Source organism: Penaeus vannamei, chromosome 31, assembly GCF_042767895.1.
Source record: "Penaeus vannamei isolate JL-2024 chromosome 31, ASM4276789v1, whole genome shotgun sequence".
NCBI lineage: Eukaryota > Metazoa > Arthropoda > Malacostraca > Decapoda > Penaeidae > Penaeus > Penaeus vannamei.
The window spans coordinates 19130441-19137940 of record NC_091579.1 but is presented as its reverse complement, the minus strand read 5'-3'; positions in this window follow the sequence as shown (position 1 = coordinate 19137940).

The window sequence follows — 7500 nt, the reverse complement described above, 5'->3', positions numbered from 1 at the left end:
CAATCTAAATGATAAGTCTGATATTTCGTGTCTTACACATTTTTTTTCTGAGGATTGAACTATTGCTTATTGTAATGAGTATATGGAATCAGAAAAAAATATTGAGACAGGGGTATGAGTAATAGAAGTCAAGAAAACTGTATATGGATATATAAATCTAACCATGTTTATTTATCTATATTGATACATATTTATCAATATTTACACACACACACACACACACACACACACACACACACACACACACACACACACACACACACACACACACACATATATATATATATATATATATATATATATATATATATATATATATATATATATATATATATATATATCGATCTACCTGTTTATGTAGCCATCAATCAATCAATCTCTCTCTCTCTCTCTTTCTCTCACTCTCCCCACACACACACTCTGAAGAAGGAGGGTTACTTAGCCACGTCCCCCAGCGATAGGGACCCTATCCCGACCCTATACTTAAATGCTTCAACAGTTGACCGGGGTCTTGGCCCTGACTAGACCTCCCCTTGGGGTCGCTCCCACACGCGTGTTACCGCTCGGCGAGCCCTTGGGCTCCGCTTTGCCCAAAACTGCACAGCACGAGACATAGCCATGCCACACTACCAACCACCTCAACCAATAAAGAAAAAACAGAATTGTGTCACACACACACGCAAGGGTAATGATAAGTCCGATATGCAAAGCTGAGCCTCGCCCGGGCTATGAGGGAGCCCGGCCTCTGCCGACTAATGTCGACTCGATCAACGTGTGTTAGTTAGAGCTGATGCGACAGAGCTTAGTCCTTACCCACCGCGGTGCCCAGCCACAGCAGTAACCTCCGGTCGACAATTGCAACTTCTCACGCCTAGGCGGGGCGCGAACTGCTGACCCCTCGGATGAGAGGCCAACACGTTACCACTGTTACCACTGTACTAGCCTAGAGGCTTAACACACACTCTCTCTCTCTCTCTCACACACACAAATATATATGTATGTGTGTGTGTATGTGTGTGTGTGTGTGTGTGTGTATGTGTGTGTGTCTGAGGAACCAATCACGGATTCGGGTTAGCTAGCCACGTCCCCAGCGTTAGTGACCCGCGAACTACTCTTCAGTGCTATAGTTTAATCGACCCCAGATCACCGCCTTGCCCGGGCGGCTCCTCTGGGGCTCTCCCCACGCGCGTTCTGCTCGGTGCAACCCTGGCCTCCCTCTTGCCTGGGATTTGCACAAGCACGAGACTGCCATGTCAAGCAACCAGCCACCTCTTCTGAATAAACAACCAAAGCAGAATTGTGTCTCCATCCATACCCACCCATCCATTTTTCACATTTCAGTTTATTCTGTATAATATTGTGATTTTGGTAACATGAATTAACATTACGATAGTCATTGTCCTTTTTCATTATCGACTTATTTACCGTAAAGTACAATTCACAATGATGTGATGAATTTACTTTAGGTTTGCGTGAATATATCTGGCTGTAATAATAATATTATTGAATATTTGTGCACATTCTGAAGTATATTTCACCATAATTATTAGTCTTCTTTATAGATATATTTTTTCTTTAATCCTTCATGTATGGTAAATTCTTTATTTCATTCATTGGTAATTTCCTAATTAAAATTTTCACTCACTGTGTGCTTATTTTTTCACAAATTCAATTTCAATCTTTTACCACTAGCTCTTGCTATTTTAAACGAATATTCGGATAATGACCTCACTTGACCTTAGGTAGAAGATACCTACTTCTAGCCATCTGACTCCACTTGACTGAAAAATACATTCAAGCTATTTATATTTATATTTAATTTCAGTTATCTCTCGATGTTAGAGGTTAATTATATTATGCCAGCTACTGCAATTTCGTATTGTTCGTTATTTTCGCTTTCATGAGTCATCACATGTGAAATTACCTTGGTCATCCTAACGATTTTCTATTTCTTTCCTTTCTTACGATAATCATTAGTATGCTGACTTGCTTTTCAAACATTTTCCTTATTAATCAAACTTAATCACGAACCTCATTTCACCATTATTACATGGTCCTTGGTGACGACCCCCCAGCTGGGTTATGAACATGTAATTAGTGTTAAGTAAAACGTTCTCCTGTATGTGCTGAAGCACACTTAGTGATGTATACTGTGTGCACTATTGCACTGCACACTGCTGAACTCTGTATTGTTGCATTTTTTTCCAAGGAAGTTTGTCGTCTTTGCGGACTGCAACAACTTTTGCTTCCTTGAAGTTCTGCACCATGCTTATCTCTTGTAGATTTCCACCTCCTGCTATATGAGGCAATTGCAACTCAGGCAAGTCCTCACAGACTATTGCAATTGTCTCCCTAAGCATGCTCCTCTGTCTATTATTGGACAGTGAATTATTGAAAAAATAAATATAAATTGAAATTCATGTAAACAATTGAATTAACACTGTCAATGTGACATATTTTGATTACATCTTACGGCCCTTGCTATCGCACAACCTTCCACCCCTTGTTTGCCCTCCTGTCTCTCACCTTGTCTCTGCCCTCAGTGTATTTCTTTCAGAGAACGCCAGCACCATCCCGTCGAGGACGACGGTTAATAGCGTATGCCGAGTGATCTGAGGAACTAATTACGGCTTCGGGTTAGCTAGCCACGTCCCCAGAGCTAGTGACCCGCGACCTACTCTTCAATGCTACAGCACACTCGACCTCGGGTCACTGCCTCTCCCCTTGCGCGTTGCGGTCGACGCGCCCCTGGCCTCCCCTTTGCCCGGGACTTGCACAATTACGAGACTGCCACGCCATACAACCATCCACCTCTTCTGAATAAACAGCTAAAGCAGAAATGTGTCTCCATCCATACCCACCAAAGTCTAGGGAAACCAAACCCTGACAGTGAGTGTGTGTATGAATGCATGCATGCACACAAGCAAACACATAAACAGAAAGAGAGAGGGGGGGTGGGGAGTGTGTGTGTGAGAGAGAGAAAGAGGGATATGGAGTGAGAGACAGGAAGAGAGAGAGAGAGGGATAGCGAGTGTGCGAGAGAGAAAGAAAAGAGGGAGAGGGATATGGAGTGAAAGACAGAGACAGGCAGAGAGAGAGAGAGAGGCAGAGATTGAGACAGTGATAGAGAGAGAGATTGAGACAGAGAAAAAGAGAGAGGGATAGGGAATGTGTGTGAGAGAGAGAGGGGGGGGGTATGGAGTGAGAAACAGAGACAGAAAGGAATATGGAGTGAGACAGAGACAAAGGAATATGGAGTGAGAGACAGAAAGGAATATGGAGTGAGAGAGAGAAAGAGGTTGAGACAGTGGGAAAGAAAGAGACAGGGAGTGAGTGAGAGAGAGGGGGGAGGGAGAGAGAGAGAGAGACATGCACACATGCGGAGAGAGAGAGAGTGAGATTACATCTTCCTTACATGAGATCCAGGATTTGTGGGTCCCCCATGCTGTCCACATTTCAATGCACTCAGACCAGCCATGGTTTGGACCGAGATGCCAAATGGAATCCTGGGGTAATAGTTACATATATACAAAGCATGGCTAAACTTCAAACACAACCCTACTGAATACAACAAGGCAGTCCATAGACAAGCTACGGCTCAAACGGTAGCCACCCAGAAGTGGGCTATACGGCAGTGGGAAAGAGAAATCAAGAATGTGCTAAAAACTGGTCAAGTTGGAATTAAACAATGGTGGATTCTAGTCAAAGAAAAGCAAGGAGAAACTAGAGAACTAAAACCACACAGTATGGCACTATGGCACTCACTACTCAGCAAAAGGTTGAGGTACTGGCACAACAAATTACCGTGGTTGAACCAGACAGACCAGCCCCAAAGCAGCCAGTAATGACTCGGGAGAAACTGACTAAAATGAAGACAACAAATACAGAAGTAGAAAGAATCCTGAAGGACCTCAAAGAGACAAAAGCTGTAGGTCCAGACGAAATAAGCCCACGCCTACTTAAGATTTGCTCTAATGAACTTTCAAACCCAGTTGCTCTTCTGTTTAATAATTGTATACAGCAAGGAAAATGACCATCGAAATGGATACTGAGCAATATTGTTCCAATTCATAAGAAAGGGCATAAATCAGATGTCAAGAATTATCGTCCTGTTACACTGCTCTGTTGTCAACAAGGTTCTAGAAAAGATAATTGGTGCACGGCTCATAGAGCATCTTAATAAGCTCAACCTGATGTGATCCCACGTTTGGATTCAAGAAAAAAACACTCAGCTGCTGATTTCCATCTGCTATCATTTTCTGCCTGGAGTACTGCCCTTGACCGTGGCCAGAGCACTGCTATGGTAGCTCTTGATATCGAGGGAACCTTCGATCGAGTATGGCATGGCGCCTTGATTGAATAGCTACGAGGAGTTGGCGTAGATGGTGCACTTTTCAACCTGTGTTGTCCTGCATGGAAGAAAATCATCACAGGACGTAATTAGGGCAGGCGTGCCACAGGGGAGTGTTCTGGGCCTCTCTTGTGGAACATTTTCATAGACGATTTGTTGCATCTGGTTCCTGTTGCGCAAGCTTTTGCGGACGATATAACACTGTCAGTTACTTACAATACCCAGGATGAGGCAGTGACATCAACACACTTAAACTCAACTCATGGTGATTAACAGAATTCTAACCATCAAACTTCTTTGATGGTAAAGCTCTGCAACCCCAAGATGAAATAGAAATACTTGGTATTTCATACAATAGAAAAAAAATACTTTTAAGACACATTGAGAACATTGCATCCTCAAGACGGATTCCATGGCTTCTCATGTAAAAGGAAGAGTTCTATACAAAACTCAGATACGCTCTATAATAGAGTATGCTCCTCTGAAGTGGGGAGGGGCTGCTAAGAAGCATCTCGACCTCCTCGGTAGAATACAAGCCAGAGCCATCATCGTAATCAGTGGTGAAGATCCTAGGATTTCAAGCAACCTTCCGAGTCTCCAGTACCGGAGGGACGTGGCGGGTCTCACCGTTTTGTTCAGAATCCAAACGGAGCCAGTTCGTCGGACGAAACGTACCACTAGGACCGCGGAGAGAGTGCCGGAAGCACTGGAGGAGCCACGCTGCGGGACATGGTACTACCAGAGACAATCTATTCTTAAATACACAAGGATGTGGAACACTGTCATTCCAAGTTGTGTTCTGAGACGCTGTACATAGTATTCAAAGTTTTAAAATTCCTGTAAATGGAATGTTTTAGTTGCATATTACCTTTAAACTTAGTTTTTAGCCTAATTTAGTTACATATACATTTGCCTGTATATTTATCTGTGTTTTATACAACTAGTTTGGCTTTTAGATTACTTTAAACGTGTAAATTTTAGCCAATAAATTATAAGCAGTCAAAAAGCTGTCATATACCGACACTGTAATTGTATCACAGAGAGAGAGGGGGGAGAGAGAGAGAGAGAGAGAGAGAGAGAGAGAGAGAGAGAGAGAGAGAGAGAGAGAGAGAGAGAGAGAGAGAGAGAGAGAGAGAGAGAGAGAGAGAGAGAGAGGGAGAAAGAGAGAGAAAGAGAGAGAGAGAGAGAGAGAGAGAGAGAGAGAGAGAGAGAGAGAGAGAGAGAGAGAGAGAGAGAGAGAGAGAGAGATAGTGAGGCACACATACACACACGCGGAGAGAGAGAGAGAGAGAGAGACAGAGAGACAGACAGACAGACAGACACACACACACACACACACACACACACACACACACACACACACACACACACACACACACACACACACACACACACACACACACACGCACATACAAACACACATGGAGAGTGAGAGAGGCAAAGAAATAATGGAGAGAAAGAACTCGAGGAAAGAAAAAAAGGTGACAGAAAAGAGCGTAAGAATGCCAACAAAGAAACTACTAGAATTGGAAACAAAGAAAAGTCGATTAAAAGTATTAGGTTTAAATGAACGAACAGGAAGGACACAAAGATTAAAAGTTCAGAAAAAGAACAGAGTAAGAATAAAGATTATGAATAGGAAAAGACATAAATAACGATTTGAGGATGAAAGAAAACAAAAAGGAATAATGAAAAGTAATGCAAATAATGAGAAACATTAGAAGAGAATGCTAAACCACCCCCTAAAAAGGAATGAATGGCCTTAAAAATATGCTGCAAATTAATGTCCTTAGCAATACGATACAAATTTATAGTCTTTGCAATATGATACAAATCTTACTAAAGATGAGGAGTGGCGCGGTAGAGGCAGACATGTGGCGGGGGAGGAGTGCCCGCTGTCGGGAGAAGCCGCTCTCCCCCTTCCCTCTCTTCCCCGTCCCCTTGGAGAGACCCTCTACCCCTCCTCCGCCCCCCCCCACCCCACCTTCCCCCTCCTCCAAAGAGTCGCCACCTCGCCGGGATCGACGCGTCAGTAGTGGCCGCGGTCTAACGTCGGTGGGAGGTGCGTCACGGCTGCTCCTTGCGGTACCGGTCTAATTCCCCGAACGTGTGTAGCGATTGTTATTCCAGCGTGGATTTTGTTGTCGCGCGCGTGTATGTTCTTGTGTGATCCACTCCCTTCGCCAACGTTTACGTCACTGTGCTGAGAATATCTTGGTGAGTTAACATTTCGTGAAGAATTATAACTCCTGAATTGTACGAAGTAACTATTTATACGGCAGCGACTTCGTTATGTCGGAATGTGATTAGCAAGTGGCACGTATTCCGTTGCTTATAATTTTTCTTTGCCACTTCAGCTAACATCACTCTTGCTGTTGGTGTCATGCACGTGTTCTCGTCTTACTATCGAATTCATCTTTGTGTATCTAGGTATTATCATTCACTTCCTCACTCCCATGTCCTGTTACGATCTTCTCGCACAGATACTGTCATCCTCCTTCCTTCCTCGATGTTTACAGACTCGATCAACATCCCTCCCAAACACACTGACCCTCCCCCCTCCTCTCCATTCATAGACACCAAAGGCACTGACACGTACCCCCCCCCCCCACACACACACACACTGTCCTAGACACGCCCCCACCCTCAACCTCTCGCTTCTCACTCGTAGGCACAGGCAGACGTCTTCATTAAACTCCACTGGCAGGCACACCTCGATTACCCAGTCCTTCCCCCTACCTCACAAGACAGGCGCCCTTCCACCCCGCCGTCCGCAGGCAGCGTCACCCCAGCCAGGGTGAGGATCAGCATAGCAGGAAAGTAGCATTATGTTACTCCCCGGACCCGCGACGTCTGAGCCATGACGCCCTCGTGTGGGGATGTGCTGCTGGAGGTATTCTGTTATCAAGCAGACAAAAACATTTAGCATGACTGTCGTTTCGCCAAAATCGTTTTAAAAGATGATTCTAGGCTACCAAGGGCAATACTGAGCATGACACTCCTTTCGTCTCTCAATACCCAAGTTTGAAATTAAGTATTGTTCCACGTCTATCGATACACATTCCACTTATTCCTTCAAATATCAACGACCATGAAGGTCACGCTGCTTTACTACCTCATTTTACAATATTACCAAAATAAACACATTT